Source organism: Lolium rigidum, chromosome 4, assembly GCF_022539505.1.
Source record: "Lolium rigidum isolate FL_2022 chromosome 4, APGP_CSIRO_Lrig_0.1, whole genome shotgun sequence".
In the NCBI taxonomy this organism is placed as follows: domain Eukaryota; kingdom Viridiplantae; phylum Streptophyta; class Magnoliopsida; order Poales; family Poaceae; genus Lolium; species Lolium rigidum.
The window spans coordinates 231,793,428-231,817,973 of NC_061511.1; the positions used below are offsets into that span (position 1 = coordinate 231,793,428).

The window sequence follows — 24,546 nt, forward strand, 5'->3', positions numbered from 1 at the left end:
AGAGGCACAACGCATTTAAATTTAAATAACTTAATTCAATCAAACAACCAGTAGAATTTACAATGAAAATCTTCAGCATCTGATTCGAATAAACAAACTGTTTCAACAATCTCCAGCTATCAACACTCTCCACAAAAAAGTAACACAAAAACTTCTCATGTAATTGATCGAGTTCTAATACCTATTGACTAATATTCATCAGCGAAAGGGACACCCTAAACATCTCTACCTACCTTCAGTATAGTGATGTATAACCATGGTGTAGTAACACCCTCGCTAGCATCTACAACTACGACTAAGCTGCTATTTCAGATTCATTTACCCGAGGAATTTATGCACCAATGTCCAGATAGAAAAGCTGCTTAGTCTTAGTTGTAGAGTAATTACAAATGGGGGTAGAAAAACTGAAGACCAAGAAATCTCACCAATGCCAGCGCATGACACACACGTGCAAATGGTATCTAATGACGGCAATGGCAAGGCCGGCCGACAGTATGTCTCAGTCACCTTTTCTTAGTTGGTTCAGCTTGCAAGATAACTTCTTCCAAGAAGATAGAATTGCAATGAATACGGAGTGTTGTTTCCTGAATTGCTTGTGTTGTCATCCTCCATAGTCTTGATGACCCATTGCAATCTCCTAGAGAAAGGGCAGAATAGTTCAGATTAAAATGTTCCTAAGCACTGTTAGAACAAAAACCATGACAGGTTATAAAATAAGAGTTTAATAGCCAGGAGAAGGAATCAAAGAAGCATGCAGAGCAGGCTATTTGATCAGGTGTAATAGATGGTCTGCTACTGCAATCAAGGAATTCTAACTATCTGATGAAACCCACAAAATGGAAAGTTACTGAAAAATGAAAGTTCTGAAGCCATACCACTTACAGCTCGCATGCATTCATGATTCTCTACCTATAAGAAGCGTGCATCTTTTGTGATGGCGGAACAGTGCAAGTACCCATTTTAAGCATAAGTAACAGGTTAGCTCTGGATACTTATATGGGCATAAAAAAATTCAGTATTTACGTGTCTTGTTAGCACAACAAAACAACAAGGTCTAAATCTGTAAACTTACTGAACTGGAAGCTTCATAACAAACTTGTTTTGTATAGCTCATATATAGTCTCTGTAAATATAGTAGCTCGGGAGTTAGTGTGTACATGTATCAACCTAAACTACCCAAATATTTAGAAGTTGCAGTTAGTTCACGTATTCTAGAAATGGTTATTTATTCAGTTTGAGAGGAATTTTCAGAAATGCTATATCCATACACGGATAAGAATTAATTAATTGGATAACAAACTTATTTTACATAGTTCATATCTAATTCTGTAAATCTATCTCGTAGGTGGGCTGTTAGTGCATACATGTATCAACCTAAATTGTTAGAAGGTACAGCTTGTGTAGTGTAGAAATGGTTACTTATTAAGTTCGGGAGGAAATTGGTAATGCAAACAGTCATAACATTTATGTGCCCAATCAAGTATATACAACTGATAAGGTTCCTGGGAACCCAAAGACTGCAAAGTTCAACAATCCAAGTTAATAAATTACTCATGTAGAGAAGGAACCTAGGCAAAGGCAACAAACCGAATAGGAATGCACTGCAATCAAACAATTCACACTGCACTTCTCCAATATTCATAGAAAGATTTAATATTTTAAATTACTCACGTCCTAAACAGAAAGGCATAACACAACCTATATAGAGAAGGAACTTGAGCAAAGGCAACACAATAAGTAGAAACAGGTATGCCGTTTGCACATCTCTTTTCTACCAAAAGTACCAATAGTGTCAAAGATACAACGACACTGATTCTTCTCAGGAGCACATGTGGTTTCATGTATTTTTTATTGACATAATAAACCACATGAATATACATTATGAGTGCCTAACCTGTGTATTAGAATATCATTGGCATCTTTTCACATATTTCTTGTACTTTCCATCTTACAGTGTATTTGCAAATGCCAACTTCTACCTTCATCTTGCCATGGGAAGTCATCAAATCAGGCGACTCTAATATCTGAAACAAAGAGAGAAGATTTCTAAACTTATGGTTAGTTAACAACATTCTTAAGTAGTAAACGGATCAAGGCTGAAACTGTAATATCCATTACTTGCAACAACAACAAGAAACACTGTAACAACGTTGTAATGCCCATGTGAATGATCAACTATGCTTTCCTTTTCTTGGGAAACAAATATCCATACGGTAAATAGTGATGGAGATTTCTATTAATTTTCCTTTGAAAAAATAAAGAGAGAATATTTTGACTATTCATCGGGAATCAAATAGTTTTGAAGAATAATTACATACATCCATCCCTGGAAATAATGTGATGCTGACTCAGTTTCCGTACGTAACATGAATGAAAAATCAGAATTCCTCCACATAGCTTATTAGGCATCAGGCCAAGACAAAAATAATTCAATCTAAAAGATAAAAATACTTCTTTGCGTGCCTTCTTTTCAGACATGTATGAAAGCTCAATTTTGCATAAGTTAGAAAGGGCGTTTTAACCACATATGCTTCACAAAATCCATGGTGCAAAATAACCAAGATGGGTGTCGCAGAACTCTAAAAGGAACGGTATGTGATGATAATTAATAATGATTACAACATTGCAATTCATCCCCTAAAAAATTTAGCTAGCAGACCACCATTTGCAGATTTAAAGATACCAACTTCATGATACAGTAGATTTTCCCTTTTCAAAACCAGTAAAGGTTACGTGGTGCTTACAATATTGTAGCAGCTACCGTGGAAACGTTTGCACATCTGTTAGATCGCAACCACGAGATTATGGTAGATAGCATAGATGATTGTTTACCTGGGAGACGACGTGGTTGACATCACCCTGGGAAGCCCCATTGTTCCTATTGGCCGAGGGTGGCGGGAGGATCCAAAACCGACATACTTGCCACCCTGGGAGGGCGGGATCCCCTGAGGTTTGGATTCGTTCTTGGCCATCCTCTTAATGGAGAAATCCTCCTTGCTGGCTGTCGACGCCTCCAGCTCTTGCTTGGTTTACATGTACTGGTTTTTGGGCATTTGGCTCGGAAGGGTGGGGGAGATGGACAGGGATTTCTCTAGAGAGAGGCCACATGGAGAGAGAAAGCGGTGCCCACGATGGCCCAACACCGCTCCATTATATTTCAGCTAGGTCCACCCAAGCGAGTACTAAGACAGCCGACAACCAAAGCGTCTGGAACAAAAACATGTTAGCCCAAATCGCTAAGCAGCATAGAATTGAGTACATGAGAACCAACAGGAATTAAACCATCCAAAGTGCAGACATGTCATCGCCACATTAATTCAACTTGCCACTTTAAAGTGGCACCTGAATATTGCTAGTTAGCAGCCTTCACAACCTTGAGAAATCTTAGAAAGTGTTCCACGTGCTTGCTTGGTATATTAAATGGATTTAATTGGGTCTTTCACAAAGTGACACATTCAGACATTCAATTGAACCAGTATGTTCAATGGTGGCAAACTTGGCCATCTTTGCCAGTCCTACAGAGTTCAAGCTTTCCCAGTTTTTTGTCATTAGAACTCAGCAAGCTTTATCGGTGTCAACAATTGCAGCACCTTAACTTACATCAATAGCTCAAGGATAAAATTCATGACCAAAATGATGTTGCAGCCTTAGGTACATGCACATAGAATTCGCACCCCTACCCAAATTCCATTATGAAACCAGGAAGATTTGGCTTCATGATGATCTAAAACAGTACTACCTCTGTTCGAAAATATAAGTCTTTTTGTAAAGTTTGTTTAACTTGGTGTTTCACAGAGTGGATTGAGACATTCAACTAACAGTATGTATCAATGGTGGCAAACTTGGCCATCTTGGCTAGTCCTACAGAGATTCAAGGTTTCCCGGTTTTTTGTCAGTAGCACTCACCAAGCTCTATCGGTGTCAATCATTGCAGCAACTTAACTTTTACGTCAATACCTCAGGGATAGAATACATAATCAAATAATCTTGCAGCCTTAGGTACAGGCACACGGAATTCACGAACCTACGCAAATTTCATTATGGAACTGGCTCCCTGATGATCTAGTGAAATATTTCGTAAGCCCACCTAAAAAACTACCCTGACAGCAGAATAACCTTGCAACAGATGCGAGGAGCTGTGCGGAGAAGGGCTCACGTACTCACCAGTCTATCTTCCTCATCGAATTCGATAGACAGCTTGGTCAGTGTTGGCAGCAGAGGGTGCTTGCGAGAGAAGCAGGCGTCGCGGACTCGCGGTAGTCCCCCGCCTCCTCGCCGTATATACTGTGCACCACGTCGAGCGAGAGGAAAGCAAGGAGTCGCTGCCGATCAACTGGCGCGCGCCCTCCAGGCCCATCTGGTTCAGTATCAGCTCCCCGTCGCTCGAGTTGTCGATGATGTAGAGGCACGACCCCACCACGGGCGGGCTGGCGATGCGCATGTGCACCTCACGCGTGCCGGCGCTGCGGAGCAGCCGCACGATCTTGCTGGGCGTGGTGTCGGCGGGCCGCACACCAGGTAGTCGTCCACCACCACCACGATCTTGCCGCCGATCAAGCCGTGCACGGGGGGCGGCTTGAGCTTCACGGCGAGGTCGCGGATGGCCTGCATCGGCTAGAAGAAGATGCGGCCGCTGTAGTTCCACCGGATCAAGCCCTGCTGGAACTCTAGCACCGATGCGCGTACCATGAGGAAGGCCGCCTAGGCTCCAGCAACGCTTCGGGAGGGAGAGGAGGGCGCGATGAAATCCTCCGCGCCATCATCTATCTCGTAAAGGAGAGAATTGCGCCGACCTCCTCCGCGTTGCTAACCGCCTCAGGAGAAGGCTAGTGGCATCCATGGATACCTCGGTAGGCGCCGCGGTGGCCAATGAGGGAGGGGAGGGCGCCGTCCTTGGGTGGAGGATGGCGGCGGCTGCTGCGGAGGAAGAGAAGAGATAAGACAAAAGATAGGAGAGATGGGGAAAAAATACAATGGTCGTGGTTGGTCTGTATTTTTTTATTACGAACCTGATGCAGATTAAGCGGTGAGAAGATCTGGATTGATCGTGGAGGCATGGCACCGCTTTGACCCACACAAAACCCAAGACTTCGGACCCACCAAAAACAGCTACATCCACCCAAGCCACATTAAAGCACATGGCAGAACACAGAGAAGGAACCTTGAAAATTGCAAGACATCATCCAAACTGCACACCGAACAAATATTGGTGAAACCCACCCCAAAGCAGCATACGTGTCAGCACGACATGAGCTCAAAAATAAACCCAAAATTCTTACAAAAAAGATGTTTGTTCTCAAATAGTATAGTAGTTATTACGTGAAGTTGAATTCGTGAAATATAAAAATGCAGAGCACACTGGGACGCACCGCGTGATCGCTTAAATCTTTGGCTGGAAGTCCATCTGGCCCGTGGCGAAGTATTTCCTGGCGGTGGAGTTGGCCTGGCCACGACGGTGAGGATGGCTATGGTGGCAGCGCTGAACCACCCGGCACTGCCGTGACGTTCCCAAATACCGGGTAATTAGAAATCTTGAACCAGTTTTCAGATCCATATTTAGATACTACTAGAATTACGAATCCATTACACACTCAAGAGAGGAGACGGATTTGAAAAGTTAAGTGCAAGCTGCTCTAGCTTTTGGTACACAAACATAAAAACACGGAGCGCCATAATTTACATCTGACTGCTACTGATTTGACTTCATCGTAACGCGATTTACATTTGTCGCTACTAAATCATGGACTCCGACGAACGAGTCAACGTACCTTCAGCCGAGTTAAACTTGTCCGATTCGTTCTCGCCGCCGTGCAAATCGAGTTGTAGCACGCTGCCGTCACCGCCAGGAGCTTGCTGTCGCCGCCACTACGTCTCACGCCGCCTCACCCATGAAGAAGTTGGTTGAGGCGGCCACAACAATTTTCTGGGGGCAGCGGCAACAAGCTACAACTCGATTTGCGCGGCAGCAAGAATGATTCAGACAAGTTTGACTCCGGCTAAAGGTAAGTTCATTCGTTTGCCGGCAGCCTCGATTCGGTGGCGGCACGTGTGAATCACGCTGCGGTGAAATCAAATCGGGGAGAGTCTGGGCATTGGGAAACATGCCCGAGAGAGGAGGGGGAGAAAGGTAAAACATGCGTAATATTTTGGTCACTTATCGGTGGCAGTGGAACGTAAATAAACAACCAATCCATGTTTTTGTGTTCTGCGAAACCAACTCCACGTTGGAGCAACTCCACGGATCAAAACAAAAAAGCTGGAGCGCCTCCAATTTTTCAGAACCATGGAGCGCTGAGGGGGGGACACCGGAGCAATCACGATTGTCAGATTTTCACAGCATTTTGTCTACCAAATTAGCTGTTGCAGCCATTGTTTTACCAGATTGGATTTTCGGCTCTAGTTGCTGTTAATTCGTAGGTTTTCTATGTCATGCAGACGCATCAAAAGTCAAAACGTAGAGGATAAGGAACCCATGGATGAGAAGGTGCTCACTCCACCACACCTTTACTTCCACATTTCACCAACCAAGAAAGATAATTGAATTGTAATTTTTGTATTTGACTAATCAAATAGGTGTTCATTTAATTAAAAATAGTCTGGAGAAAGTTCTACTAGCTTTGACCTCAAGGCTTCATTGAGATAAAGAGTAGCGATTACAAAAATCATCGCTGACTAAGATCCATAGACTGGCTGAATGACAGCAACAGTATACAAGATCATCGGTCCATTACAACCAGACCAACTCAAACCAAAAACCACCTCTATGGCTCTGTCCTAGTGTTCTTGTTCTGCACAAGCTCACAAGAATACACGTAGTTATAGTATGGCGGTATGAGAGATCTCCAGCGCAAGACCTCAAATTTGCCCCTCGGCAAAGTGCTCCAGGTTCCAGATATAAGATCCACCAATGTTATCCTTGGAACTTCGCCTGGTATCGCTCCGCGTCGTCCCCCGCGGGCGACCGGGGCGAACCCTAGCCCCAACCGCGCCGCCACCCCTCTTCCTCCCCTCCTCCCCCGCCGCCGCCGGCGAGCGCCGCCGGGCAAAGCCCGCGCGGTGCCGGCGGCGGTGGGTTCTCTCTCACCCGCGCGCGAGGGAGGCTGCGCGGGGCAGGCTCGGCTGGCGGCGGTGCTCCTCGGGGCTTCAAGAGCTCGGTCCGGCGGTGGTGGCAGGGCGTGACGGCGGCGGTCCCAGGCGGAGGTGGTGGCGGGCGCGGTGCGTGGCCATGGGCGGCAGCGGAGGGCGACGGCGGAGGGGGCCTGCTGGCGGCGCGGCCCGGATTGGGGCCAGTTGGGCTCCGATCTGGGCTCCGCGGGCCTTGTCCAGGGCCAGGTGGGTCTCGAGACGGCCAGCCGGCGGGGCGGTCCCCTTGTTGCACTGCTGCTCGTGCTAGGTCTGGGCCTGGCGGGCCCAGATCCGGCGGCCCTGGCAGCGCGGCGTCCGACCCCTCTCTCGTCCGGGAAGGTCGTTGGGATGCCTTGCTGCCATTCAAAGGCGAGATCTTGGATGCCGACAAAGTGACCGGCTCGATCGGCGGCGTGGCGGTGTCGGTAACGGCGCGGTGATGTCCCCGGGCGTTGCGGCGAGGGTGCTTCTTTGCGGCAGTGTGCGGCCTTGGCCATGGCTGTCTTGCGGGAAGTGAGGTCGCGGGGACGCTGCGCATGGTACCTGGCTAACACATTGCGGTTTGGTTGGGGGCGACTTGGCTAGGTTTGGGGCGGAGCTACAGATAGATGGCTTAGGCGGCATGGGTGTAGCAGCGTGGCGGCACAGCTAATGGGACTTGATCGAGACCTAGCAGGCGGCTGGGCATGATCTTGGCCTAATTGGTAGTGCTACTGCGTCCGGACGACGGTCACCTTGCGTGGCGGAGGGCGGATCCCCTCCCCTGGCTGCCGTTGGCCTGATGGCTGTTGGCTATGTGTCGGCCTGCCCTGTCCAATCCGCCGGCCTTGCGGTGTTGTGGCTAGGCCATGGGCTCGAGTTCGTGGGATGCCGGGGTGGCGGCCCTGGAAGGTGGACTGCGCGGTTGGCTCTACGGCGGGCAACGTTGCGGTGGTGGTGGTCTCACTCTTCGGCCATGAGGATGGCGTGGAGTGGACGGCGGGAGATCCCGGTGTTGGCGGCACTTCGGGCTGTGGCAGCTCCCAGATCGTGGTTTGGGAACCTTCCTAGGGGGCAGCGGGCGGCTGAGTTCTCGGGCGTGGTGTGAGGCTACTTCCGGGCGAAAGCTCAGCGCTGAGGCGCCAACGACGGCGATGCCCGCGGGTGTCGTAACCCTCTTGGGGGCGTCGTTGTGGGTACCCTCCCCGCGGTACGGCTCCGGGTGAAAACCCTAGACCTCGCGGTCTCGACGACGGTGGCGTAATGCGTCGTTACCCTCTTGGGGGCGTCGTTGTGGAGCCCCGACTCGACTCAGTCTGTTCCAATGTCGTCGCTAGTTTTGGTTTTCCTCGTTCTTTTTTGTTTATCCTTTGATCTGCTTTGTAAGAGGTTCTCCTCTCCACCATGTATCGGTTCGGCCGTTGCGGCTTTATTTATAAAGCGGGGCGAATGCCTATTTCGAGGAGGAACTTCGCCGTGAGTGGCAGGCCCTTTTTGGTGACTATGATGTATCAGAAACAGCCCACGATCCTCGGAACTTCGCAGTCTTTCAGGAATGCTCCAAACGAACCGGGTCATATGATCCTCGGGATATTCACCGAACACCAAGGTATTATTCTGTGTGTACTTCCTAACCTCTCTGAGAACACTGGACCAGAACCCAGCACTGAGATTTGCTGCTCTCAGTACGGCGGCAACAACACATGCATGTACGAAAGATCCGCGCATCACGAGGGCTAGCTCCATGGCAATGGATGTTAACTTTGGGTGCTCCTCCGGATCCGTGCTACCGAACACGAGCATCTTGAAGAAATACCAGTAAGCTTCTTTAGACAAACATCTTAGCATGATGGCTTGTGTTGTTCCAACACTGACCATGTTCTCTGAACGGCTAGTGATTATGATTTTGCTCCCATGTGCCATGCATCTTTCAGAAGTCTGCAGCAACCTCTTCCAGGCCCCTTCGTCCACGTCCCCTAAGAGCTCAATGACAACCAACGACCTTTCTTTACCGAAGGCAATATTTTGATGCTTGATCACACAATGATCTCTGAAAGTTGTTGCGGTTTCATGCGTAAGGTCGTTTCCTCTGTAGCGCAAGATCAAGGAGAAGTGATTGCGCACACGCTCATCATCGTAAACATGTTCCACAAGAGTGCTCTTTCCAATAAGTCGAGGACCAACTATTGGTAGGACACCCAAATTTCCACCCACTAGAGGCTCAGCTTGTAGCAAGAAGCTGATGGCCTGTTCCTTCTCCATTTGGCGGCCGAACATACAGTTATCCAAAAATAAATATGAGCCATAAGGTTGGCGGTACATGTGAGGGTAGTTCATCAGAAATATAGCAAACTCCTTCATGTCAGCAACCATGCTTTCTAGGACGAGAATAACCTGTTTTAACTCCTTGCTGCTGTCTCTACCAATTTCCATGCTCTCAATTTGAGTGTTACTAGATAGGCGGCGAAAGCGCTTAGCCGGATTAAATTTGGATTGAGCAAACGAGGAGAGACTCACCTCCTCATCATCGGTCTTGTTGTTTCTGCACTTGAAGGAGTCGAGAAGGTAGTACCCTCTGAACATTTGTTTTATCATCATGCTAACCTGACGGATCATCCCTTGGTTTGTGATGCACCGCCCCTCAGCCTCCTCGACGACCGCTGATATCCTCAGAAGCAGTTGGTGTAGCCTCTGCAGGTTATCCTCGATGGTTGTCTCCTCATTAGCGGTCGTCTGCTCGCGGCACTTCTCGACCACCACGGATATGGCTCTGCTCACAATATCACCAAGCACTGCAGAAATGAGGGCCTCCATTGTAAAGCAAGAAGGAACAAGAACCCCTCCAGGCTTTTCAGTAGCTAAATGGTGCTCCGAGCTTGAAGGATTTAGGCAGTTTCTGACATTGAATGTTCAGCGGAAAGCTTAAGAAGACAATTGGAAAATGGTGATTCTCCTAGTCTTCGCTGACTCACCCAATGAATGCGACATATTGTTGTGCCTGAAGAAAAACATGTGTTTTCTAACCTAGAGGTCATCATTGTGGAAACTTGATACTGCATGTTTCCCACCGTTGGAATCAACAGCCAACCAGATCATATTTTCCTTCCTTTTCTTTGGTCAGATATATATGTTGATTTTGACTTCTGGTGCTGATCTCTGTAGTAGCGCGCACATACATGTTGCCTGAACTCCCCAGATGGTTGTTGTCTGCTACAAGATACTGTTAACCAGTAAGAACTCCAAAGCCCCTGACTAGCTAGATGGTACTCTGTGCTCGAAGGAGTTAGGCTTAGGCAGTTGTTGACTCGATGACCTTAATTCGCCCAAAAAAAGAAGACTCATGACGTCTGTGGAAAGCTTCAAAAAGAAAACGTGCATAAATTTCAGCAAAGAAGGCGCTGTTATGACAGAAGAAAATTGTTTGCTTTTGATTTGAACGCCAGCTTGGTGGAAACTTTGACAGCTGTCAAAAATCCCAGGAACAAGACTGACTGGCCGAAAATCACCTACTTCCACATCTCCTTTCTTACGCAGAAGGGATACCAACGCCTTATTGGTGGCCTGCAATCCCAGTCACCGTGATAGCAACTCGAGGCATTCTGCATTTCTGCTGCTCATATTGGGTATTTCTGAACGTGATGGTACTAAAAATAGTGTCAACCACCACTTAATTGGCTGTTTTAGCATGCTTGATTTAGGCCTTTCTGGACAGCATAGTTGCGCTCCTTTGCCTTTTTTGGTTCTAGTTGTCATTCCTCTGTGCTGTTGTTAAAACACCGATTGTCATTTGTGCTTGGTGTGCCCAATTTTATATCAACAACTCTAATACATAACAACAACTAATCTGGGTTGTTTTCTGTCGTTTTAGTCTCCGAGCATCAATGAGTTGCTGAAACCTGCTGGAGCAAGTTACTATGGTGGCCGAGGACGTGGCGGCAGGGGGCGCGGTGACCGCAGAGGCTTCAGGGGTGGATTTGGTGGGAACTATCATGCCCTGCCGGCCGCTCCGGCGATTCAAGACCAGAACCAGTTTCCAACTCTTGGTGGGAAGTGAAATCTCATGTTATCGTGTCATTGCCGCTGTTAACCTTAAATTTTGTTGTTACCGTATGTTTCTGTTCGACTTCTAATGAAACAAATAATTGTGTTTTGTGTGTGGATCATTCACCCTTGTGTCAGTCGACTTTGTAAATCCAGAGTTTGTTTGTCACCAGTTAATACATTTTTTGACGGAAAGGCAGCACGGCTGCTTTCATTGCGTTTAGGAAAAGGGCCGTACAATGGAAGATCTTCCAGGAGTACAGGAAACAAAGAAAAATCTAGGCTAGCTCAAAGAGCTAGAGGAAAAAAGAGAGAAAAACTGGGGAAAAAAACCAGTCATACATGTCATAGCCTTTGTTTTCGTTGTGATATGACGATGCAGCAGATATACTGGTAATTCTTGAATAACTTTTATACACGTTCAGATGAAGAGGATGAAGAAGTGCCTGTTGCAAGGAGCCTAATTTCCAATTGCACTTACGCTATGAAGAAACCCATGACATTCTTGTCATATTTGGGATTTGGCGAACCACTGTACATTGTACCTGCCTAATCTCCAACCTGTTGGTAGGGTTATGCCGAAGTGGTGTACAGTTGACATTCGTATTGTGTCTGATTTCCCCCGAGCATCATTGATTTCCTGAAACACACTGAAGGATAAATATACTATGGCGGTCGGGGTTTCGTCAGGAGACCTGGGAAGTGTCTTTTACCATATATATTTGACCGGCTGCTATTAAAATAAATATTTGACCGGCGCTCTTGCTGTAATGGCAGGCTGCTAGCTTCTCTCTTGTTTTTCTGTTTTCTCTGTTTTTCTTGGTTAGTAGTTTTATGTTGCCCGAATACGGCGATACGGATACGGATACGGATACGGCGATACCGCGATACGGCAATTTTCCGAAAACACGGATACGGGGATACGTTTATATATGTATAATAAACATTAATAATATATATATTGCTAATTGTATTCTCGAAAGAAAAAAATATATTGCTAATTTTTGCGCAGCTCTATTCTCCAAGGCTTCCAAGATCATCTAGCATATAGCTCTCGTTCATCTAGTCGGCTTCATTCTCCAAGGTTTGAAGATCATCTATCAGTGCATCTAGCTCTGGTTCATCTAGTGAGAGCACAGCTTCTTGAAGAAAATCATTTTGAGGAATCACACGGACAACATCTAACATCTGGACTCCGGCGTTCGAGTTGGCCATTGCTAAATCCTAAACTACAAGAAACGGAAGTAGCTATGTAAGGCACGGACAGCTATGCTAGGATGCTTATTCAGAAGAATCAGAGAATAAGAGAACAGAGAAGTGGAGATGGGATCACGGAGAGAAGGGTAAACGTACCTTACCTGCGTATTCCAGCGGCAGGCCGCGGAGGGGGATGCTCAACGGCTGGATCCCTTCTCCGGTGAGGCAGTGCAGGCCGCCGGCGATCAGTTTGTGTGCCCCCGGTGAGGCGGCGGCGGCAGAGACCCTAGGTCTGAAGACGATACGATCAGAGCGAGCGAAGGGGCTGCCGTGCTGTCGCTTTATACGTTGACTCGTCCACGATTAGGGTATTTTCGTATCTGTAACGTATCCCAGTGTATCCCTCACGTATCCGATTTATTTTATTAATTTTTTTAACGAAAAATCGGCTGATACGGCTGGGATACGTATCCAGCGCCATATCCGCGTATCCGCGTATCCGATCGTATCCGACCCCTGATACGTCAGTTTTGGGCCGTATCCGTGCAACGTACCAGGTTGTTTCTCTTTGCCTGTCTCAGGCTTGTAAAGTTTTCCCCCTTCTATCAATGAAAAATGCAGCGGTTCGGGTCAAATTAAAATAAATATCATTCGGTGGCTTTACCTGGCACTTGTCACTTGGTGGATGCTCTGGAAAGAGAGGAATAATAGAATTTTCAACAACAAAGCTTGCAACACTAATGCTCTGCCCGACAAAATCATTGACGAACTCTCTCAATGGAGGTTGGCTGGGGACCTGGGGTTCTGGGAACGTCGTGGCTATTGGGAGATTGACGCCATGGTTGCAACTGGGTGCCTGGCAAAGCTAAGGCATCTTTTCTTTCCTTTCTTTCCTTCAGTCTAGTTCGTTTTGTTTCTCCTCTGTACTTCACCAGCATTTGTCCTGGTTCCTCTTAATATATTGAAGCAGCGCTGCTGCCTTCCGTAAAAAAAAATCATATATTTTTGTTTGACTGCTATTAAAGTAAATAATCATGCATTTGCTGAATGAAAATTACAATATACAAGATCGTCGGTCCATTACAACAAAAACCACCTCTCGCTCTATGTCCTGGTGTTCTTGTTCTGCACAAACTCACATGAATATATGTAGCTGTAGTACGGCGGTATGGGGGATCTCCAGCCCAAGACCTCAAATTTGCCGTGCGGCATAGCGCTGTAGGTCTCAGACATAAGATCCACCACTGTTAACCTCGGAACTTCCCCGTGAGCAGCAGGCCCTTTTTGGTGACAATGATGTATCAGAAAAAACTCACGATCCTCAGAACCTCTCAGTCTTTCAGGGATGCTCCAAACGTACCGGGTCATATGATCCTCGGGATATTCACCGAACACCAAGGTATTATTCTGCATGTACTTACTAACCTGTCTGAGAACACTTGACCAGAACTGAGCACTGAGATTTTCTCTCAGTACGGCGGCAACAACATATGCGGATTGGAAAGACCCACTCATCTCGATGGCTAGCTCCATGGCTATGGATGCTAACTTCGGGTGCTCCTCTGGATCCGCTCTACGAAAAAGGAGCAACTTGAAGAAATACCAGTAAGCTTCTTTAGATAAACATGTTAGCTTGATGGCTTCGGTTGTTCCAACACTGACCATCTTCTCTGATCGGCTAGTGATTATGATTTTGCTCCCATGTTCCATGCATCTTTCAGCAGTCTGCAACAACCTCTTCCACGCCCCGCCGTCCACATCCCCTAACAGCTCAATGACAACCAATGACCTTCCTTCACCGGAGACAATATTTTGATGCTTGATCAAGCAATTATCTCTAAAAGTAACTGCTGTTTCATCCGTAAGGTTGTTGCCGCTGTAGACCAAGGTCAAGGAGAAGTGATTGCGCACACGCTCATCGTTGCAAACATGTTCCACAAAAGTGCTTTTCCCAATAAGTCGAGGACCAACTATTGGTAGGACACCCAAATTTCCACCCACTAGAGGCTCAGCTTGTAGCAAGAAGCTGATGGCCTGTTCCTTCTCCATTTGGCGGCCGAACATACAGTTATCCAAAAATAAATATGAGCCATAAGGTTGGCGGTACATGTGAGGGTAGTTCATCAGAAATATAGCAAACTCCTTCATGTCAGCAACCATGCTTTCTAGGACGAGAATAACCTGTTTTAACTCCTTGCTGCTGTCTCTACCAATTTCCATGCTCTCAATTTGAGTGTTACTAGATAGGCGGCGAAAGCGCTTAGCCGGATTAAATTTGGATTGAGCAAACGAGGAGAGACTCACCTCCTCATCATCGGTCTTGTTGTTTCTGCACTTGAAGGAGTCGAGAAGGTAGTACCCTCTGAACATTTGTTTTATCATCATGCTAACCTGACGGATCATCCCTTGGTTTGTGATGCACCGCCCCTCAGCCTCCTCGACGACCGCTGATATCCTCAGAAGCAGTTGGTGTAGCCTCTGCAGGTTATCCTCGATGGTTGTCTCCTCATTAGCGGTCGTCTGCTCGCGGCACTTCTCGACCACCACGGATATGGCTCTGCTCACAATATCACCAAGCACTGCAGAAATGAGGGCCTCCATTGTAAAGCAAGAAGGAACAAGAACCCCTCCAGGCTTTTCAGTAGCTAAATGGTGCTCCGAGCTTGAAGGATTTAGGCAGTTTCTGACATTGAATGTTCAGCGGAAAGCTTAAGAAGACAATTGGAAAATGGTGATTCTCCTAGTCTTCGCTGACTCACCCAATGAATGCGACATATTGTTGTGCCTGAAGAAAAACATGTGTTTTCTAACCTAGAGGTCATCATTGTGGAAACTTGATACTGCATGTTTCCCACCGTCGGAATCAACAGCCAACCAGATCATATTTTCCTTCCTTTTCTTTGGTCAGATATATGTGTTGATTTTGACTTCTGGTGCTGATCTCTGTAGTAGCGCGCACATACATGTTGCCTGAACTCCCCAGATGGTTGTTGTCTGCTACAAGATACTGTTAACCAGTAAGAACTCCAAAGCCCCTGACTAGCTAGATGGTACTCTGTGCTCGAAGGAGTTAGGCTTAGGCAGTTGTTGACTCGATGACCTTAATTCGCCCAAAAAAGAAGACTCATGACGTCTGTGGAAAGCTTCAAAAAGAAAACGTGCATAAATTTCAGCAAAGAAGGCGCTGTTATGACAGAAGAAAATTGTTTGCTTTTGATTTGAACGCCAGCTTGGTGGAAACTTTGACAGCTGTCAAAAATCCCAGGAACAAGACTGACTGGCCGAAAATCACCTACTTCCACATCTCCTTTCTTACGCAGAAGGGATACCAACGCCTTATTGGTGGCCTGCAATCCCAGTCACCGTGATAGCAACTCGAGGCATTCTGCATTTCTGCTGCTCATATTGGGTATTTCTGAACGTGATGGTACTAAAAATAGTGTCAACCACCACTTAATTGGCTGTTTTAGCATGCTTGATTTAGGCCTTTCTGGACAGCATAGTTGCGCTCCTTTGCCTTTTTTGGTTCTAGTTGTCATTCCTCTGTGCTGTTGTTAAAACACCGATTGTCATTTGTGCTTGGTGTGCCCAATTTTATATCAACAACTCTAATACATAACAACTACTAATCTGGGTTGTTTTCTGTCGTTTTAGTCTCCGAGCATCAATGAGTTGCTGAAACCTGCTGGAGCAAGTTACTATGGTGGCCAAGGACGTGGCGGCAGGGGGCGCGGTGACCGCAGAGGCTTCAGGGGTGGATTTGGTGGGAACTATCATGCCCTGCCGGCCGCTCCGGCGATTCAAGACCAGAACCAGTTTCCAACTCTTGGTGGGAAGTGAAATCTCATGTTATCGTGTCATTGCCGCTGTTAACCTTAAATTTTGTTGTTACCATATGTTTCTGTTCGACTTCTAATGAAACAAATAATTGTGTTTTGTGTGTGGATCATTCACCCTTGCGTCAGTCGACTTTGTAAATCCAGAGTTTGTTTGTCACCAGTTAATACATTTTTTGACGGAAAGGCAGCACGGCTGCTTTCATTGCGTTTAGGAAAAGGGCCGTACAATGGAAGATCTTCCAGGAGTACAGGAAACAAAGAAAAATCTAGGCTAGCTCAAAGAGCAAGAGGAAAAAAGAGAGAAAAACTGGGGAAAAAACCCAGTCATACATGTCATAGCCTTTGTTTTCGTTGTGATATGACGATGCAGCAGATATACTGGTAATTCTTGAATAACTTTTATACACGTTCAGATGAAGAGGATGAAGAAGTGCCTGTTGCAAGGAGCCTAATTTCCAATTGCACTTACGCTATGAAGAAACCCATGACATTCTTGTCATATTTGGGATTTGGCGAACCACTGTACATTGTACCTGCCTAATCTCCAACCTGTTGGTAGGGTTATGCCGAAGTGGTGTACAGTTGACATTCGTATTGTGTCTGATTTCCCCGAGCATCATTGATTTCCTGAAACACACTGAAGGATAAATATACTATGGCGGTCGGGGTTTCGTCAGGAGACCTGGGAAGTGTCTTTTACCATATATATTTGACCGGCTGCTATTAAAATAAATATTTGACCGGCGCTCTTGCTGTAATGGCAGGCTGCTAGCTTCTCTCTTGTTTTTCTGTTTTCTCTGTTTTTCTTGGTTAGTAGTTTTATGTTGCCCGAATACGGCGATACGGATACGGATACGGATACGGCGATACCGCAATACGGCAATTTTCCGAAAACACGGATACGGGGATACGTTTATATATGTATAATAAACATTAATAATATATATATTGCTAATTGTATTCTCGAAAGAAAAAAATATATTGCTAATTTTTGCGCAGCTCTATTCTCCAAGGCTTCCAAGATCATCTAGCATATAGCTCTCGTTCATCTAGTCGGCTTCATTCTCCAAGGTTTGAAGATCATCTATCAGTGCATCTAGCTCTGGTTCATCTAGTGAGAGCACAGCTTCTTGAAGAAAATCATTTTGAGGAATCACACGGACAACATCTAACATCTGGACTCCGGCGTTCGAGTTGGCCATTGCTAAATCCTAAACTACAAGAAACGGAAGTAGCTATGTAAGGCACGGACAGCTATGCTAGGATGCTTATTCAGAAGAATCAGAGAATAAGAGAACAGAGAAGTGGAGATGGGATCACGGAGAGAAGGGTAAACGTACCTTACCTGCGTATTCCAGCGGCAGGCCGCGGAGGGGGATGCTCAACGGCTGGATCCCTTCTCCGGTGAGGCAGTGCAGGCCGCCGGCGATCAGTTTGTGTGCCCCCGGTGAGGCGGCGGCGGCAGAGACCCTAGGTCTGAAGACGATACGATCAGAGCGAGCGAAGGGGCTGCCGTGCTGTCGCTTTATACGTTGACTCGTCCACGATTAGGGTATTTTCGTATCTGTAACGTATCCCAGTGTATCCCTCACGTATCCGATTTATTTTATTAATTTTTTTAACGAAAAATCGGCTGATACGGCTGGGATACGTATCCAGCGCCATATCCGCGTATCCGCGTATCCGATCGTATCCGACCCCTGATACGTCAGTTTTGGGCCGTATCCGTGCAACGTACCAGGTTGTTTCTCTTTGCCTGTCTCAGGCTTGTAAAGTTTTCCCCTTCTATCAATGAAAAATGCAGCGGTTCGGGTCAAATTAAAATAAATATCATTCGGTGGCTTTACCTGGCACTTGTCACTTGGTGGATGCTCTGGAAAGAGAGGAATAATAGAATTTTCAACAACAAAGCTTGCAACACTAATGCTCTGCCCGACAAAATCATTGACGAACTCTCTCAATGGAGGTTGGCTGGGGACCTGGGGTTCTGGGAACGTCGTGGCTATTGGGAGATTGACGCCATGGTTGCAACTGGGTGCCTGGCAAAGCTAAGGCATCTTTTCTTTCCTTTCTTTCCTTCAGTCTAGTTCGTTTTGTTTCTCCTCTGTACTTCACCAGCATTTGTCCTGGTTCCTCTTAATATATTGAAGCAGCGCTGCTGCCTTCCGTAAAAAAAATCATATATTTTTGTTTGACTGCTATTAAAGTAAATAATCATGCATTTGCTGAATGAAAATTACAATATACAAGATCGTCGGTCCATTACAACAAAAACCACCTCTCGCTCTATGTCCTGGTGTTCTTGTTCTGCACAAACTCACATGAATATATGTAGCTGTAGTACGGCGGTATGGGGGATCTCCAGCCCAAGACCTCAAATTTGCCGTGCGGCATAGCGCTGTAGGTCTCAGACATAAGATCCACCACTGTTAACCTCGGAACTTCCCCGTGAGCAGCAGGCCCTTTTTGGTGACAATGATGTATCAGAAAAAACTCACGATCCTCAGAACCTCTCAGTCTTTCAGGGATGCTCCAAACGTACCGGGTCATATGATCCTCGGGATATTCACCGAACACCAAGGTATTATTCTGCATGTACTTACTAACCTGTCTGAGAACACTTGACCAGAACTGAGCACTGAGATTTTCTCTCAGTACGGCGGCAACAACATATGCGGATTGGAAAGACCCACTCATCTCGATGGCTAGCTCCATGGCTATGGATGCTAACTTCGGGTGCTCCTCTGGATCCGCTCTACGAAAAAGGAGCAACTTGAAGAAATACCAGTAAGCTTCTTTAGATAAACATGTTAGCTTGATGGCTTCGGTTGTTCCAACAAATCTTTCAGCAGTCTGCAACAACCTCTTCCACGCCCCGCCGTCCACATCCCCTAACAGCTCAATGACAACCAATGACCTTCCTTCACCGGAGACAATATTTTGATGCTTGATCAAGCAATTATCTCTAAAAGTAACTGCTGTTTCATCCATAAGGTTGTTGCCGCTGTAGACCAAGATCAAGGAGAAGTGATTGCGCACACGCTCATCGTTGCAAACATGTTCCACAAAAGTGCTTTTCCCAATAAGTCGAGGACCAACTATTGGTAGGACACCCAAATTTCCACCAACTAGAGGCTCAGCTTGTAGCAAGGACCTGATGGCTTGTTCCCTCTCCATTTGGCGGCCAAACATACAGTTGTCTAAAAATAAATACGAGCTGTATGGTTGGCGGTACATGCGAGGGTAGCTCATCAGAAATATAGCAAACTCCTTCATGTCAGCAACCATGCTTTCTAGGACAAGAACAGCCTGTTTTACATTCTTACTATTGTCTCTACCAATTTCCATGCTCTCAATTTGAGTGTTGCTAGATAGGCGGCGAAAGCGCTTAGCTGGATTAAATTTGGATTGGGCAAACGAGGAGAGACTCACCTCCTCATCATCGGTCTTGTTGTTTCTGCACTTGAAGGAGTCGAGAAGGTAGTACCCTCTGAACATTTGTTTTATCATCATGCTAACCTGACGGATCATCCCTTGGTTTGTGATGCACCTCCCCTCAGCCTCCTCGACGACCGCTGATATCCTCAGAAGCAGTTGGTGTAGCCTCTCCAGGTTATCTTCGATGGTTGTCTCTTCATTAGCGGTCGTCTGCTCGCGGCACTTCTTGACCACCACGGATATGGCTCTGCTCACAATATCACCAAACGCTGCAGAAATAAGGGCATCCATTGTTAAGAATGAAGGAACAATAACGCCACCAGGCTTTTCACTAGCTAAACTATGCTCCAAGATTGAAGGATTTAGGCAGTTTCAGGCATTGAACGTTCAACTGAAAGCTTAAGAAGACAATTATTGGCTCGCCCAAAGTTTGAGAATGGGGGGACACTGAAATGGGGGGTGGGGGTGGGGGGTGGGTGTGGGGGATTCTCCTAGTCTTTGTTGACTCGCCCGACATATTGTTGTTTCTGAAGAAAAGTATTTGTTTTTATTTAGAGGTCATCGTTGTGGAAACTTGATACTGCATGTTTCCCACCGTTGGAATCAACAGCCAACAAGATCATATTTACGTTCTTTCAAATACCTGGCAGTGGTTGTGTTTGCTAAAATATTTGTGTTGATTTTGACTTGTGGCGCTGATCTCTGTTGGAGCGCGCATACAGGTTGCCTGTGAAATAATATGGTCACGGGTGACTCGATGGCCCTTCCTCGTGCCGATCATACATATATATATAAGAGAGTACATCTTGTGTTACAAGTTTACAAGTTGACTTAGGAGCTAAGCCTAAATCCTAACCACCGCCGGCGCCTGGGCTAATGGGCCAGGCTGGTCGTATGCCTAACACGCCCCCGCAGTCTGAACTAGGAGGGATGTTGACATGAAGACTGGACCGAAACTCCTGAAACAATGTTGTGGGTAGGCCCTCGGTAAAAATGTCAGCGTACTGAGAGCTAGAAGGTACATGAAGAACACGAACAGCTCCAATGGCCACCTTCTCGCGAACAAAATGAATGTCGAGCTCGATGTGCTTCGTCCTCCTGTGCTGAACCGGGTTGGCCGAGAGGTATACAGCGCTGACGTTGTCACAATAAACAATAGTGGCGGTGTACACGGGACGCCGCAACTCCTGCAAAAGACTACGCAGCCAACAAGTCTCAGCAACCACAATGGCCACCCCACGGTACTCGGCCTCAGCACTGGAGCGCGAGACAGTGGGCTGCCGACGAGAGGACCAGGACACCAAGTTATCACCCAAGTACACACAAAACCCAGAAGTTGACCGTCGTGTATACGGGTATCCGGCCCAATCGGCATCCGAGTAGGCAACCATGTTATGGGAAGAAGTGGAGTGAAGAACAAGACCGAGGTCTAGTGTCCCCTTTAGATAGCGAAGAATGCGTTTAATGAGTTGATAATGAGAGTCGCGAGGGTCATGCATGTGGAGACAGACTTGTTGAACGGCATAGGAAATGTCAGGACTAGTGAGGGTTATGTATTGGAGAGCCCCGACTATGCTCCGATAGTGAAAAGGATTAGGATAGGGGTTACCACTGGCGGCGGCAATTTTGGGTTTTGTGTCGATGGGTGTGGAAGAAGGTTGGCAATCACGCATGCCAGCCCGGGAGAGAATATCTAGAATGTACTGACGCTGAGAGAGATGTAGAGTAGTTTTAGTGCGAGTCACGGAGATGCCGAGAAAATGATGGAGCGGATCGAGATCCTTCATAGCAAAGGCGGAGCCGAGAGTGTGGATGATATTGTGAAGAAGATGTGGAGAAGAAGCTGTGAGAATAATGTCATCGACATAGAGGAGAAGGTAGGCTGTTTGGTCCCCTTTGTGAAAAGTAAAGAGAGAAGCATCGTGTTTGGAGGCAATGAACCCTATGGTGCGAGCATGGGCGGCGAAGCGCTGAAACCACGCTCTCGGAGCTTGCTTGAGCCCATATAGGGATTTTTGGAGACGACACACATGGGAAGGATAGCGAGGGTCGAGGAAACCAGAGGGTTGTTGGCTATAAACCTCTTCGGTGAGATCACCATGAAGGAAAGCATTTTTGACGTCTAGTTGGTGAATATGCCATTGTGGAGAGAGGGCTAGAGAGAGAACTATTCGGATGGTGGCGGACTTAACGACGGGGCTGAAGGTTTCTTCAAAATCAACGCCCGGCTGCTGGGTGAAGCCCCCAACCACCCAACGAGCCTTATGACGAGCGAGGGTGCCATCCGCATTGTGTTTATGATGGAAAATCCATTTGCCAGATAAGATGTTGGCACCGGGGGGAGTGGGTACTAAGGACCAGGTGTTGTTATGCATGAGAGCATCGTACTCCTCCTGCATAGCCTGATGCCAGGCAGGGTCGTGGAGAGCAACGAGATAGTTATGTGGAAGAGGAGAGGAGATGATCGCTGAAAGATTGAGTTTATCAATGGGAGGTGGAAGACGGCCAGTAGTGCTACTCATCGATGAGGAGGAGATGGTGGCAGTGGGGAAGGAGTCGGTATAGGTGCTTGAGTCGGTGCAGAACGTCGGGAGTATACTAGGAGGGGTTTAGCTGCTGCGGCAGGAAAAGAGGCCACGACAGGAGTCGGCGCTGCCGCGGCAGAGAATGGAGGCGCGGCAGGAGGGAACGCTACCGTGGCAGGAAAGGAGGGCGCGGCAGGGTTAGGCGTGGCAGGAGATGAGGGCGCGGCAGGGGTGTTGGCTGCCACGGCAGGCTGTCGAGGCGCCGAGACGCTGGCCGTGCCAGGACATGGTTGAGTATCGTCGAGTGAGTCGGGAATTTGGTGTAGGTGGTGCTGTAGTGTGTCGTCGTTAGGCAGAGGAGGAGGGTGGGTGGATGCCGATGAAGAATAGGGAAAGATTTGTTCATCAAATGTAACATGACGAGAGATTATAATTTTGCGTGTTTGGAGATCGAGGCAGCGGTATCCACGATGTTGAGAGGGATATCCAAGAAAGACACATTTGGTGGCGCGGGGAGAGAGTTTGTTTTTGGAGGTGGAGAACGTGTTGACGTAGCATAGGCACCCAAAGACTCGCAGGTCTTGGTAGCGCGGTGTTTGGCCGAAGAGTGAGAAGTATGGTGTGGTGTTTGGATTGGAAGAGGTAGGACAGGATGTTGATGAGGTAGGTGGCAGTGTGAAGTGCCTCGGCCCAGAGTGTTGGTGGCATGGATGCTTGGAAGAGAAGGGTTCGGATGACATCGTTTGTTGTGCGGATGGCACGTTCGGCCTTACCATTTTGTTGAGAAGTGTAGGGGTAGGAGAAGCGATGTAAGATGCCGTGGCTAGTGAAGAAATTAGTAAGATTAGAGTTGTCAAATTCTTTGCCGTTGTCACATTGGAGGGAGAGAATAGAAAGCTGAAATTGGGTGGTGATTAGAGCATGAAAGGCGACGAAGGTGGCATAGACTTCAGATTTTTTGCGTAGAGGAAAGCTCCAGATGTAGTGAGTAAAATCATCGACTATGATAAGATAATAGCAATAACCAGATGTGCTGGGTACAGGGGATGTCCACAAATCACAATGTAATCGTTCAAACGGACGGAAAGTTCTAGAACTCGATGGATAAAAGGGTTTCCTAACATTTTTCCCTAGCTGGCAAGCATGACACAGGGACGGCCCTGTTTTATTGTGGCAGGCGTGTGGAGCGAGGCGCGACATGGTGGTGTTGCCGGGGTGGCCGAGGCGGCGGTGCCAAAGAACATGGTGGTGTTGGAGGACGAAGGCGGCTGCTTGTGACGGTAAAGCACACGTCCGTTGGGAACCCCAAGAGGAAGGTGTGATGCGTACAACAGCGAGTTTTCCCTCAGTAAGAAACCAAGGTTATCGAACCAGTAGGAGATGAAGGCCACGTGAAGGTTGTTGGTGGAGCAGTGTAGTGCGGCGCAACACCAGGGATTCCGGCGCCAACGTGGAACCTGCACAACATAATCAAAATACTTTGCCCCAACTTAACGAGTGAGGTTGTCAATCTCACCGGCTTGCTGTAAACAAAGGATTAAACGTATGGTGTGGAGAATGATGTTTGTTTGCAAGGAACAGCGAGAGAACAATGATTGCGGTAGATTGTATTTCAGATGTAAAAGAATGGACCGGGGTCCACAGCTCACTAGTGGTGTCTCTCCAATAAGATAAATAGCATGTTGGGTGAACAAATTACAGTTGGGCAATTGACAAATAGAGAGGGCATAACAATGCACATACATATCATGATGACTAATATGAGATTTACTTAGGGCATTACGACAAAGAACATAGACCGCTATCCAAGCATGCATCCATGCCTAAAAAGTCCACCTTCGGGTTAGCATCCGCACCCCTTCCAAGTATTAAGTTGCAAACAACGTGACAATTGCATTAAGTACCGTGCGTAATGTAAACAATACAAATATCCTTAGACAAAGCATTGATGTTTTATCCCTAGTGGCAACAAGCACATCCACAACCTTAGAACTGTCCTGTCACCTGTCCCAGCATTCAATGGAGGCATGAACCCACTATTGAGCATAAATACTCCCTCTTGGAGTTACAAGTATCAACTTGGCCGAGCCTCTACTAGCAACGGAGAGCATGCAAGATCATAAACAACACATATATGATAGATCGATAATCAACTTGACATAGTATTCCATATTCATCGGATCCCAACAAACACAACATGTAGCATTACAAATAGATGATCTTGATCATGATAGGCAGCTCACAAGATCTAAACATGATAGCACAAGAGGAGAAGACAACCATCTAGCTACTGCTATGGACCCATAGTCCAAGGATGAACTACTCACGCATCGGTCCGGAGGCGGGCATGGTGATGTAGAGCCCTCCGGTGATGATTCCCCTCCGGGGGTGCCGGAGGCGAT

The 24,546-nt window shown here is 47.0% G+C and overlaps 1 long non-coding RNA gene and 1 pseudogene across 3 annotated transcripts; both read right to left on the reverse strand.

Annotated features, from left to right (window-relative positions):
- Window positions 1-16: 16 nt before the first annotated feature.
- LOC124707260 lies at window positions 17-4,419 on the reverse strand. Of its 3 annotated transcripts, none has more exons than XR_007004777.1 (3): window positions 4,165-4,419; window positions 2,833-3,207; window positions 17-2,017 (listed from the first exon to the last, which is right to left on the reverse strand). It is a non-coding gene; the product is annotated as an uncharacterized LOC124707260 (long non-coding RNA). The 3 variants fall into 3 exon arrangements; XR_007004775.1 differs by having other exon boundaries at window positions 17-637; window positions 1,895-2,017; window positions 2,833-4,419; XR_007004776.1 differs by having other exon boundaries at window positions 2,833-4,419.
- A 2,342-nt stretch (window positions 4,420-6,761) lies between these two features.
- Window positions 6,762-19,910, reverse strand: LOC124648410 (annotated as a pseudogene).
- Between the last annotated feature and the right edge of the window lie 4,636 nt (window positions 19,911-24,546).